We start from the raw sequence: 14,385 nt of genomic DNA on the forward strand, positions 1-14,385 counted from the left end.
AATGTCTTTATTCGGCTCTTGAGAGCCACGGCACCGCGGAAAGGCAACAGCCCGTACCATTGAGGCCTGCGGTGCCGCGTCTAATGCAAATGATAATGCGATGAGTATACACATGCAAGATGACGACGAGATGGATTGTTGCTTTTGCGGAGGATGTTAGTCCGATTTGAAGATGTCCATATTTCGTTGAGGCGCGCCAGCAGCGGGCCAAGGGGATCTGCAGCCTGCCGTTTGATCGGTGCACGGTTGCACAAAAAAGCCGCAGGAGCATGATGGTGCTGTCGCTCACTGGGGTCGAAGCACCAGGCTCCAAGGGCGTAGCACAGTCAAAGCAGAAAGCTTCCGCCTCCTAGGTACCGACGCCCAGGGCTTAGATTAAGACACCGACGACGCCCGGTTAGGCGTCCACTAAACGCCGCCGCCGTCGGCGTCGTCTTGCTGCTGCGAGATTGAACGCTTCTATTTCGTGCTTTAAATATCGTTTCCAATATCGTGACGTCAAGGTCTGCTGATTGGTCGACACTGTGTCGCCCTTTTAGTTTACGCTCTAAACACGGGGGAAACATTCAGCGCAGGCGGCAGCCTTGGCTCTGCCCATTGGCCAAACTCTCCCAATATACGGCTCTGCGGGAGGCGGACTGAAGGGGCTGGGGTACTGCCTCCGGAGTTCCAGAACCCTAATCTACTAACGTTGCCCGCAATTAAATACAGCTTGTACGTCGAGTCATCGCATCATGCTGGTGGTATATCCTACTTGTACTCGCCGAGAAAAAAAAAATAAAAACGAAATTGATGGTGCGAAATGCATGGTTCATAAAGTACGCGGTCAGCAGCGATACGACCAGAATTGCCACTAATGGTACGTCAGTGCAAGACACAAATACTTTATCTCACCATATGACGGTTTAAAGCGAAGTCAAAGCTATGGGCCGCCACGTATAATCATGAGCCGGTTAGATACCTCGTGATAGACCGATTCGACATGCTCACCGATGCGCCCAAAGGCCCGCACTGTTACGCACGTCGGAGCAACGTACCATGTGGGTTTCAACCGGCCAGTGATTAGGCATGGTGGCCTGCAGGCTTTTAAAAAGTCCATTGCAGGGTGAGACGAGGAACACTCCATGAAATCTGGTACGTCTCTTTTCCTGCAAAGCAATTCGGAGTACTAATCGCTGCAAGTAACATTTGTATAAAATATTTAAGAAAAGTTCGGAGGACACCTAAGCACTCCTTATGAGTTCTGAATGCGCAAGCCTGAATGTCGTTCTTTCGCTCCCTTAGTTTGTCTGCGGTGCATACTGGCGTGGACGGCCACGTTTCGCTACTGCCGAGGTTGCGGCCGCTGACGATATAGATGCCTCAGGAGCCGCCATGTTCCTCGGCGTCGAAAGGAGCAGAAGCAACCGCCTCCTCCCCCCCCCCCCCCCCCCCGCCCCTACCCCCTCTCTCCCTCTCTCCCAGCGACGGCCAACACCTCCTAGAGTAGAAGGCCATAGCGCTCTGAGAGGTTACGTCACAATGTCAGAGGAAGGAAGGCCATGGCACAACTACGTGAGAAAATATCTGCTATCGATGCTATCGACGTGAAACAAACGTTTCTTGTCAAGCGGCGCGGTGGTGTTCGTGCGCGTATATCCGCCATTAATATACGTTTTAAAGGCGCAGTCTTGTACAATTTATTATATATATAATATAAGCGTAATATACAACACGTTAACAAGGTTGAGAGTACCAAATTTATATTTATGAGTATCCCCGTAACCGCGGGACTACGTGCAGTCCCGCAGCTTCCCAGACTTTTCGAAAGAACCGGCTCCGATGTCACATCTTCCTTCAAGTGGGCCCCGATTCTGGTAAATTTACGTTGTGGTTGAGCTTCTGACTGTCTGAAAAGGAACGCTGAGACTTTTCAGAAGGAAATGAAACCGAAAAAAGAAACAGTCATTGCCGCAGGGAGCGCACACGAGCAAGAGATATAGGTCGACAACGTTAAGCCTTCCGTCACCGCTGCTCTCGTGTGTGGTACTTTTGAGACTTGTTTCCCGTCGTACTTCTGTCATCACCGTAGTCTCGGGTAGTTTTTTTTTGTGTTCGCTTGATACTACGGAATTTACGTGGATTCGTGAAACAAGTCCTGCTTCGGTTTGAGTGACATGTGTGACAACTAGCCAACGATGACTCTGGTCGATTAATCGATAGACCTCTGTCTCGACAGAGAGAGGTACTTGGAGTTCGTGTTCAAATGTTTTCGTCACGGATATTGTGGGACGTATGGATACGATCGACAGGTGAAAAACAACTTGTTTACAGGCTTTCTTGGTCATGTAGGAGGCAAGTAAAATGCTGCAATCGTTTTTTTTAATCGCGTGATAGATTGGAATTTGTTCTTTGTCGTTATTCGTGCGCAGTTGCGTCGACATTTGTAAATATGCGCGGTAATCTAGTTTTCACTGGAAGGAGCAAAACAAGTTTGTGTGATTATTAAAGTGCGTTGTTTGTGGTTCTGTGTTTATTTATACTAATGTTATTTTATTGCCTTTACCGCGTTCATACTAGAATCTTAACTGTATTAAGGTAAGAGCATTATTATATACAAAATAAGTTATATTTTCTTCTACGGAGCTCGAGCCCATAGGGAGAAGTAAATTAGTTGTAAATTTAGTACCCCTGCCACACGGAAAAGTTTATATATTTTCATTCAGTGATATAAGATTTAATCAGCTCGCGGTCTTGAGTGATTATACGAGCGCGGCGAGCGGATTTGTCGACCCCATAATGCCATTCTATCGAAATTACATTAATTTTGCTATGTGGCCGGGATGTCATGCAAGATTTCAGTGACTGCACGCGATAACGTCGCTTACATGATCATCGTAAGTGACACTTGTCTTCCCTTGTCCGCGTTGACTACGTTTACCTGATTTTTAACTGATCTGTTTTGCTGTTTCCAATCACTGCGTGTCTCGCCATTTTGTCGAAGTGTTTCTGCATAAAATATGCATTCCTACGAGAATAATTGCGTGACTCAATGTTTTTGACTCAAAAGAATCACATTTTTCAATAGACGTCTTATACGTATACCTCGTGCCATTTCATACCGATTATTGAGCGGTGTAGTATTTTGCTCGTGTAATAAAATGTTTTCTAGACCCGTTGCTATGTGCAGCTTTCATTTGAGCTAATAAGACACGCGGATGTGACTAAAAACGCGTTACGACGGTCGATCCACGCGCGTTGCCTTCGCTTCAAGGCGCGCCCCCGACGGCCTTCACATGCGACGTCACGAGAAGAGTGCTACGGCCTTCTTCTCTAGGAGGTATTACGACGACTGACACCAGAGCGACGGCCGAGCGAGCTCCTTGGCGTGCGGGCCGGAGCGCCACGAAGAGGGCTTCTCTGTGGGTGTGGCGTTCGTTGGAACTATGACGCTTCCGAGCCAATGGCTATCTCGGAGCCGTTTCGCTCGGAATTTCTTTCGCGCTTTGCGCGGTTACTACAGCGGTTACAGAAGCCACCGGCTTTTTGCACGTTTTTCGTGGTTGCAGACGCCGCCGGCTTGGGTCCATGGGACAGTTAACGCTTTAGCATTACAAAAACAGTTTGTGTTTTGAAACTTAGCATGGCGTTTCACGTTTATGTGATGTTCAGTGTCGCAGAGCGAAGTGTATTCTTTTCTTTTTTTTTTAAATTTAAGCACATTTTTAGTTTCGTTTATCACCGAGTTTCCCCAGACCCTGGCTCTACCAAGTGCTTTGGGGGAAAGTAAACGAACTGGGTTAGTTTTTTTAGAGTGAAGATTACTAAAGTTTCAGTATACAGGTTTCGCCGCGTTGTGGAAATTAAACTCAAGCTGTACAAAAACGTGTCTAGAGATGGCGATGGCATCATGTGAACGACGGCGACGCCTGGTGCACCCTAGTGCCGGTAAATAAGCTACGTTTCAGAGTAACGTCACTTGGCCACATTGTGTCTTAAAATCATGGTTGTCAGTTTTCTGAAGCATTATCTAACATCACAGGAAACGCTTTTCCGGCCTCCAAAAATGTTTAAACAGTTCGCGACAGAGCAAAGCAATATCACATGACCTTCGTAACGCCTTATCTAATACTGAGGATGTTGCCCTTTGGAATCATGATGATCGGCAGTTGCATCTACTCTGCATATGAACCAAAATGGTGGCGCCCACAACAACGTGGGGGAACGGAATGCCGATACTCTAAACGCAGCTCACTTAGTGGCTCTATACTTTGTCTCATCCTACGATGGACTAAAGGCCAAAGCTACGGGCCACAGGTCCAATCACGTTCCACGTTATACTATGACGCGCTTAACATTGATTAGGAGTGGACGAATAATGCTCGAATCCAAAAGCGCCGCATCATTTCTATAGCTTCGACGCTGCAAAGAGCCTATATTTCGTTGCATTCTTTGCGATGTAAAATTGTTGAGTCACTCAGTGCACTTTGATTCGAACCATTGTCCACCCGTCCCCTCATCAGTGATCCGAGACGCAGGCACCGATACGCCGATACCCGTGCACCGAAGCGAAATACCACACAATTTCTAAGTGTCTCGTGATTGGACCTGGCGGTCCGTAGCTTTTGCCTTTAGTCCAACGTAGGGTGAGACGAAGTATAGTGCACTCATCAGTGAAGCACCATGATGTGGGTGGTGTCGTGGGGTGACCAAATCTTCAGCACACAAAGCTGCAGAAATGTGGCGGGAGGTGGTGCTGGAAAGCAAAAAATGACAGCGTCTCTTTATTGTGACGGTAAAAACCCACATTATATACAAATAAACAAATGCCAAAACAAGAATGCGCTCTCGAGCATTTACGTGCTTGAGCACTCTCCTAAAAAATGCAAAAACAAAATATCGGTATCTTTTGTTTACATTGTGCGAAGAAACAAAAGCGATAGCTGTAGGCGGGTCGCGCAATGAGGTTGGATAGGCGCCGTTACGTACTTGAGGCGGATGCGCGAGTTGGTTCATTTTCATAGTCGTCGTGGTTGGCGTCGTGGATACTACTGACGACCACCGCACGCGCTCGGTGATCCGTGAAATAAGTGCCTAAGCGCGGTGGAAGTTTCTAAAACCATCCAACATTACGCGTAGCAATTGGATACTGCTAAAGTGGGATATCGAACAACGTGAGTCATGTTTGAAAACAAGTCTTTCAAGCAGACGACACGGAAGACCCGTTTCGTCGCGTCGTTACTGGCGGGATGCTGGGACTCCCCTCAGAAACTCAGCGCTGCGCGGCCGACGGGAAAACTCGGCTTTCCTGGTCTCTCGCCAAGAGAAGCGATGAGGGTTTTTCTGTAGCGGCGGCGGCAACAGACAAGGTCGAAGAGAGTCTTTACGGGCGAAGTGTCGCCCGTTAAGCTATTTCTTTAAAACACCTAAAGAATTAATCATTGCGATCTATACTGGGAGGTTGGTAATTAACGAGGTCGAGAAAACAAAAATGATATCACTAAAATACTTTTTGACGTGAAACCGAGGTTTTAAGGGGGGGGGGGGGAGAATAATTTCATAGCGCCTCGTTTCTGAGTTAGGTCCCTGAAGAAGAAACGTGTCACGATGCTTACTCGCGTTTTAAATAGAGCGAGAAAGCCACACATGAATGTAATTTTGGGTTTATACAGGTGACTACCGCCTACGGAAGACGCACGAAAACGAGGGAAAAAAAGGATGGCGCTTAGACTAAGCTTGCAATAAAAGAAGCTTTCAAAAACTGCTTTAACAAGCAATTAAAAAAAACACAAAAAAATGGTTTAATTTTTACGGTACGCCGTGCATACTAGGGTGCATAGAAGGCTATCGAAGTACAAATATTATGTTAAACATAATAAAGAAAAACAATTGGTGGATTGACCGGGTAGAAAATCGGCAGACATACGAGGACACTGATCAAAATCTCAAGCGAGTCAAACATGGGTTCCATATTTAGAAATTTAGAAAATAATTGTCGCAAATCAAAAGCAATTATTAAATAAAACATTAAACGAGAATTACAAAAGACAAACCTTACGTTCAGGGCTATTATTTCCCAAAAAATCGCAAAAAAAAAGTTCTTTTGATACGTCTTATTTTTTTTTTTAATTTTCAATTTAAATGACGTTTTTTTATTTTTGTGGTAACAGGAATTTAATACAGTGCCCAAAATAATTTTAGATTCAAAAGTGCTGGAGTCGCTGGGAACGCTCTTTGAAGCTGTGTTTGAAACCGGTCGAAATACAGGAGCCGTCTTAAAATACCAAGAAAAAACAAAACACAAACACACTCGTGCTAGGAGTAATCAATAACGACCATTATATCAAGGTATTCTGACCGAAAAAAGTTCGCGCGAGTCCCGCCTTAAAAAAAAAAAGGAAAAAATAAAAAGAAGTGAAGGAAAAGCAACAACAAGGCAATATGGCATTGATACTCGCCGACCTGTCAGCCCCGCCTCCCTCGGCAACGATCAGTACAGGAGTCGATGTCGAAGAGGTCGGGTGTAGACGGTGTATCGTCACGCCGATAAATCCGTTGAAAAGGGGTATTCACTGAATGCCATATTTGAGGGCGATGTTGAGAGCGCATGCTCAGAACGAGCTCACATTAATAGGCTGCAAAGACCGGCAATCTTGATGGCGCTCAATGCATGTTGCAAAAGAACTGTGGAAGCTCAACGTCAGCACGCGCTCAGCAGTCACGCACACAACAATGGTCGCCAGTGAATACTCCCTTTACTACCTATACGAAGGGCCATGCGCCACGATAAAGTAAGGCCGCGTCCAAGCACATGACCGCATCCTTATGTAGCCACATACAACGTGCGAGTTCTGCTATTTTTAGATTGTTTTCTCTTTAATTACGGAGGCCACATCTTGTTCTAGACAGATTGAAATAGACATGATTCATGGAGATTGTTTCGTGGAGTTTCAAGCTAGGCAATATTTGTAACAGATTCAGGGACAACCAATTAACATTGATCGAACGTGATAGTCTTTTGGTTACCCTTTTTGTGCAGAGATCTTAAGTTGAACCTGCTGTTAGCAGAGCGACACTCCAAAGATACATTACATGTTACTCTTGAGCTATGTTTAATTCCGACTGTTTCGTAGTATCTGTTTTTCAGTTTGTTAGCTTCTGATTCCACAACCTTGCTTTTTACTACGAGTTGCGTTTTCTTCATTTGGTTGTATATTGTAAGATATTGTATTAACGGCCTCTCCTAATGTAGTCCAATGAGGAACTGATTGTATTTTATTACTAAATAAAGGAATAAATAAAAACGTCACTGACGACCCGTTCAAGCGTCAGTTCGTGCGCTCAAAAATTTGAACTTTGGTTGTGAATGTGCAAGTGCGCAAATACACGAATAAGTTTGCTCATGTACAGTCCTAATGTATGTGTTTAACTGGAAAGGCGCCTCAAAAATACGTGGACACGAGAAAGACGGGAGAGGAACAAGTGCCACTTACGACTGAACGTGTATTGAAAAAACACTCACTTTCTTGTGCCCACGTATTTTTGACTCGATTGTCCAGTTAAACCAGTACAAACTAGCCTACTTAGCCATTTTATTGCTAATCTTGAATCCAAGAAAATATAATTGTTTCGACATTGATTTTTGTATTTAATATTTTATGGACTATTAGGCGAATAAATGGTAATCTTGATGAAAAGCATGGCCGAGGTCCCAGATATTCTTTTTTTTTTTTTTAATTATTATTCAAGATATTGTAAAATGTAACCAACTAAAATTAGTAATGGCTATCCAAAATAATTAAACTTTTCTTGCGCTTATCACGATATAAATATTGACGAATGTGGAGTGATTTACATCTGAAATAGCATGCTCTTAATTGATACAGTCAGCTTTTGTTTCCAGGCGAAGTAATATTTTAATGAGGGCTGCTATTTTGCAAAACAAATAGAAAAAGGTTCCAACTGTTGCGTCTCAACGCCAAGAAAATTAAGTTTAAAGGACAATTAGATTTTTTTCATCAGCATATCCACGTTCTGTTTAACAGTTATACATCTGTACAGGAAATAAGACATATATTATAGCGCAAGAACAGATAAGCAATCACGATGTTATTTTTTTTTCACACACCGTAAACAACTTGATTTTCGCAAGTACCTCATTTTCGCGAATTTCGTGAATCGCCTACAATTTGCGAAAAACAGGTCCCTCCATCAATTCCGGTAAAATGCAAACACACTGGAATCTATATTGAGATCCGAACGTGTCGCAAAAATTAGAACCCCCGAATTATTTCAATAAGTTCCGTTTTGACCGTAAATCACGATATAATGAGATTGCGAAAAACCCGTCGTTCACAGCATCTACAAAGCCCCGTGTCGCTCTTTCTTTTTTCGTGTGTGTTTGTGGGTGTGTGGATGCGGGCGGAGGGGAGAACTTCAATTATTGCACTCTGTGGTTTCCATTAAAAAAAAATGATCAAAAGAATAAAATTATATTTTGTAAACCTTCTTATTTTGTTTTTATTTCACAAATTGATATCAGTGTGACTGACTATGGCGACTCACTACGTAAACACAACCTAATTATATCGAATTTTTCCCACCAGGGACGTTTCTCCAAACGTGAGAACTGCAGGCTTATACAAGTCAGCCGAGTATAAAACTGATAATCAGAATCTACAGCCAAAACGCAAATGAATGAATTTAATATAAAAAACACGCAAACACTAACACAAGGCACAAAGAGGAGTAAAATAAATAAGCTGTTAGGAGAGTTCCCAAAACTTAACTGGGGAAAGCAGACTACAAATGATCAGACCACCAAAAGGCAAACCGGTAAAATTCCCGGTGAAGAAAGCTGACGAAATTCTCTCTCAAAAAGTAAATGGAGGTATACTATAGCCTCGGCCTACACGAGACGGCAGTCGCGCCATGCGTGATGCCGTCTGCTTTAGAGCGCAGGTTGATGCCGTTGGCCATTTTAAAGCGCCATTTGATACTGTCTGCTTCAGGGCGCCGGTGGAAAGTGCGAATAAAGGCCGGTTCACACGTGCAGCGGAGCGCTAAGTTAGCGCTACGTGAGCGCTCCAAGGAGCGCTGATCATGTGGCGCTTCCTAGCGCGTGATCTAGCGCTCGGTTAGCGCTTCAGTAGCGCTCTGTTAGCGCTTCAGAAGCGTTTTGTTAGCGCTCTGTTAGCGCTACAGAAGCGCTTTGTTAGCGCTCTGTTAGCGCTACAGAAGCGCTCTGTTAGCGCTCTGCACGCTCCTTGTGCCGTGCTTGCTGCTGCGGAACAGCGCGTGCACGGCGATCCCTTTGTTGTTGTTTTTCCTTTGGCATTGAAAGAAGAGGGAGTAAAACAGCCCCTCTCCAAGCAAAGGGTCGGGCAGGCGACCCAGAGTCATGGACTCTGAGCGACTAATTGATTGGGTACGACCTCATCGCTTTCTATTCCATATGCGTGACCCTTTCAAAGACATGCATGTAAAAATAATCGCCTTCGAAAGAGCTCTGTGTCTCGGTCCCTCAGCCTAGGAACAAGGTTCACTAGGTATACCTGTCGGTATCTTGGTGGCGAAAGATGTCGCGCACCCAGAAGGCTCTTCTGGGCGTTAAGCCGTCCACAAACATATGCACTAATCGCGTATGTAAGAGCATTGGTCGCATTTCTATTTCAGCATCCCACATGTCCGCCATGGTGCTGCTGATTCACACCCAAGCACAGGAACCGGAACCGCAGTGCACGCGCTAATCCGCAGCACCGCGGTACAAGAAGCGCTACTAAAGCGCTAACAAGGCGCTACTGGAGCGCTAACAAGGCGCTACTGGAGCGCTAACAAAGCGCTACAGAAGCGCTAATCGCGCGCTGTGTTAGAACTAAGTCACGCGCCAGGAAGCGCCACATGAGCCCTCCTTGGAGCGCTCACGTAGCGCTAACTTAGCGCTCCGCTGTATGTGTGAACAGGCCTTAAATGTTCGAGCATGGAAGCATAAGTTTGCTGCATTGTTTACCTTGTACGGTTTTGCACAAGGACCCTAATTTGTATTCATATGCAACCATTTAGGACTATTCACTATAGCTGAGAGGTGTCATTTCGACTCAATACTTCAGCCTTAGTTTATAGGCTCGTGAAAGTGCCGTGTTTATTTTTAGATTTTGTTTTCTCCTGCGTTGTTTTTAATCTGGAGAGAAAAGTATATTTCAGAAGACAATAATAAAGAAGATGTAGTGACAGTCCTCTGTAGAAAAACAACAACAAACAAAAAAATAAGTGCAGTTGGTTTGAGTGTTTACACCATCCTTTAATCATTTGCGCAGTTCTGTATTTCAGAGTGCACTCTCAGATACAACTAGCACTTACCATTCTTATTTAACATTAGGGACTTTTAGCAAACCTTTATCGTGTTCCGCGTACCGCACCACCGAAGCCTTTGAAGCATGATTGGAAGCGCGTCACACCAACGGTTTGCTAAGAGTTTTTATTGTTTATGGATTCGGAGCGCGTACGGAACTATCTCGTTTAAAACTGTAGCAGTGGCGGCGCGCATCGTCGGCTGCGGTTCCACTGATCAACCCGTAACGCGACTGACAGGCGATGCGGCTGACCGATGACACGACTGACCCGTGACGCGACTGTCTCGTTACACGACTGGCGCGTGACACGACTGACGCGTGACACGACTGACATTTGAAGAAAATTACATTTTTTAAATAAAACTTTTCGTTGAAATTGAATAGTTTTAAAACTGTAGGAACGTAAATTAGTTTTGTCAATGCTGCTTGTTTCTCATCAATAAATTAAAGAAAGTAGGACACAAAGTATGCCTGACACCTCTGACATTTAAAAAAGTACGGAATTGTTTCTAGCTACTCTTTAGGTTATAAGATCTATACATTTTGCACGAAGGGAACATCGCGATTTGTACGGCCGTTGTGAAAAGGGTTCAAAAGCGTAGGTGGCTACATACTGAATAAAGTAGACAGAACTGTTTATATTAAGCCACATCATCTTCGTTACACCGCTGACGTTTCAGTCGGTTACATCCGTTTTTTGTTACTAATTATATAAAAGAAATATGTCAACACTTCGGCAACACTGAACTGTGTGGTCATTTCATAAACGTTGCTTGGCATACTTCTACGCTTTTTAAATTAAGCTGTCGAGAAATCGGTTTGCTAGAACTAAATTGAAACGCTTTGAAACTTGTGTCAGAGTTAACAGATACCGCCTAATTGCCGTAATTACCCATAGGAGGCATTCAAAAATCAATTTGGTCCATACATGTGCCGACTAAATATAATCTAAAGCATTTATTTTCGTGAACCTTCATCATCATGCTGTCCCAACAATAAATTAAAAAAAATGATCACAACTATCAATTATTAAATCAATAAATCGGTTATACCAATGTAGAACTTTTCGGGAGAATGACCCATATGTGTGTTTTTGTACTATTCTTGAATGTGCGAATGTCTATGTACACGCATTGCTATTTGTGTGCCTGTCCATGTTAGAAGTCATCTGCATCTGCATTTACGTTTTGAGCCTGCGTGATCACGTGCGCTCATGCGTCTAACCATTTTTTTTTGAACCCGTATATGCATAAAAGCAGAGGGGGCATGGGCATGCCCAAGTCTTCCAAGGTCCTGCTTTAGCGTAACCCCTGATGATTATATTGTCTAAGACATGCGTTCGTCTCTAGTCCGAGCGAGATCGAGCGAGCAGTATAAATCTACTAGACTCGTTGAGAGGACAGGCTGTGAGGCACTCCTGCGCCGGCACCTATCTCTGGTGTTCATCACGGCTCTGTGTCTGGGTTGTCAATGCTCAAAGCACCATGATGTGTTCTCTTAGAAAAAAAGAGTCTACATAGCTCTCCTCAAAGAGAGGAACGTTCATGTAACCTATGTTCCTTCAGAAAGGGAGAAACTTTCGTTCCTGAAAGCACGGCAGCAAAGTTCCTCCATCGTCTGCATATCGTTATGGCGGACCTAAATCGAGCAAGTCGAGCTCAATAACGCTTAACGAGGACGCAAAGTCTCTTTTACGGGGCGAGAGGAGCAGCAAATAAATGCGTAACACAAGCTTTCCGCGAACTGTATTTATTTCCGAAGCCAGCTTCCCCCGAAGGCAAAGAAACTTGCGTTTCGAAAGCAGTCACTCGGTGCTCTAGTCGTCAGCACTGCGATGTTGAACGGAGACAGCCGATTCCCAGTTACTTCGCGCACTTTACGTCTTACCTTGTTCATCGAGCCGAAATTTCTTCGTCAGAACCGGACATTACGGAGGAGTGGTTAGCCATTCGTGAAACAAAAAGCAACTCTCAAAGCAACAAATTCAAAGCAGCATATATCGCTTTATGTTGCACGGTAACCAGAAATTATCGCGAGGCAGCGGAGCGTAAAAGAAGGCGAAATCGCTTGCTACCAGATAGCAGGGTCAAGCAGAGTAGATGCAAGTAGCTTTGCTAGGCTGCGTTAGGTACCACCGAACTCATGTTGTACAAACACATTTTTATTTGTTCACGCCACCATTGCGCTTCAGACACATTTATTGTACACACACGTGTATATACATTACGCGTACAACAAGCATCAGCTGAACATATACAACGAAGGCATACACATACAGGCCATATACAAAAATTAATAAAACAGCACACTCCGTGTCCACATTTTACACTCGTCGTTTTGGAGGTACGGATATTCTCGGTGATCACCCACGCAATAAATAATGTTCCCAGCATGTGGATTCTTTTTTCAGTAATGTCCTACCTCTGAAAGTGTTTTGAACGGCTCATTGGATGAATCTGTTAGTAAAAGGTAAACGCTCATGCCGTAATTATTTGCAATACAATAAAACAAGCGACTCCACTGCGGTTCCAAGATATGTGTTGGCTTCCCCGCAGAACACGTCGTAGCCAGTTTATCTATCGTAGTATTTGTTTTTCTATTCGTGCTGTTCGCGTGTGGCTGCACTTGCCGTCTTGAATTAATTTCTGTAGAAGGGGTACTCACTTAGCTGAAATGGATGCTTCACGGGCAGATAAATCACTTTTGTATCAACATGAATGCAGTCAAAGCTGCGACTTGCGCACCTCAGGTTTAAGCCGTGATGAGCTCAGAAACTTTTAGCGCTCATCCCAGCGCGTCACTTGGAGGGCAGTTTCTCCATGAAACGTAGTATATCTATACAGCAAAATAAATTATAGTTTGTTTCGACGATTTCTTTCACCATCCTCGCTTAATGTTCAAATTCAAAACTGTAAATATACGTACTTTCCGCCATATTTCAAGACTGCTCAGTTCTTCAAACAGGGCGCAATCGCTCTCGGAGACGGGACAACAGGACATCGCAGATGACAGCCCCATTGGTCACAGTACTATAGGAGCTACGGTTCAGACCAGCGTTCCAACCTGACTATCCGCGAGTCGATCGATTGTACCGTAACCCCTCAAGCGGTCTTAAAATATTTAATGTAAGGCACAATGTCAACCGGCGACACCTGCGAACACACGATCACATCGCCGAGAATTCCAGTCTTCGTTCACAACGCACAACGCGCACAACACTTCCACCGCGATGTTGCAGCTATGTAGCTGACACGTAGGAATACAAAACCACATTAATTGCCGGTTGGCACTTGGCATCGGAAAACAGAACCGAACTTAGCACAGAAGACACGCAGGCATCCGGCAGCCACACCTGCCTGTCTTAGACGCAGTTTCCGCGCTTTCCATAACGTCGTCAACGTCGACACGTCGTTCCGCAATCCGGAGGTGGCCACCTGAGCTCCAGTGTACACAGCGCTGCTGGCATTGCTCTGGAACTTCGCTGTTTCTAACGGCTTTGTTGGCTCGTTTGACAAAATCAGCGGTAAAAACGTGAATGCAACCAAAACGTTGTGCATGATTGGGCTGGGAGACGGAATTACAGGCGGCCTTCTGTGTCGCTGAAGCTCGATCAACTCAACAACGTTTATTAAACACCACGCGTGACGTGTTCGAAAAACCAAACAAAGAGAAGATGAGTTGGGAGGGCGAAAGCTTTCTCCCGTCTGCCTGGAGAAGGAGAAAAACCTTTCGTTCCTCCCTGTTTCTCGTGTCCGCTTGGGGGCGCGACAGTAGAAGGGAGGAAAACGCACATTTGCTACCTTTTTCCTCCTTTTTTTTATTAGAGTGTTCGTCTGACATCGTAGAGTTTTTGCGGATCGTTTTCACAAGACCAAGAGCGCTCTAAGCGGACTCTTTAGAGCACTTGGGGCAGTACAGACGTCAACAGGACATTCAGGGAACGTTATGACAGCCCGAGGACGTCACCAGAACCAGGCGAGCTGGCAGGAGCTGGAAGGAATGGAAATAGCTGCACAATATTCCGGTGCCAATATTGTACTAGGGAGACGGGACC

General features: G+C 44.8%; 1 protein-coding gene across 1 annotated transcript in view; it reads left to right on the top strand.

Annotated features, from left to right (window-relative positions):
* Nucleotides 1–14,385, top strand: part of LOC8029804 — a 48,026-nt gene that overhangs the window by 19,273 nt on the left and 14,368 nt on the right. The gene's annotated exons all lie outside the window — the stretch shown is intronic.

The sequence above is a fragment of the Ixodes scapularis genome, unplaced genomic scaffold (genome assembly GCF_016920785.2).
Source record: "Ixodes scapularis isolate PalLabHiFi unplaced genomic scaffold, ASM1692078v2 PGA_scaffold7__128_contigs__length_106722199, whole genome shotgun sequence".
Taxonomy (NCBI): Eukaryota; Metazoa; Arthropoda; class Arachnida; order Ixodida; family Ixodidae; genus Ixodes; species Ixodes scapularis.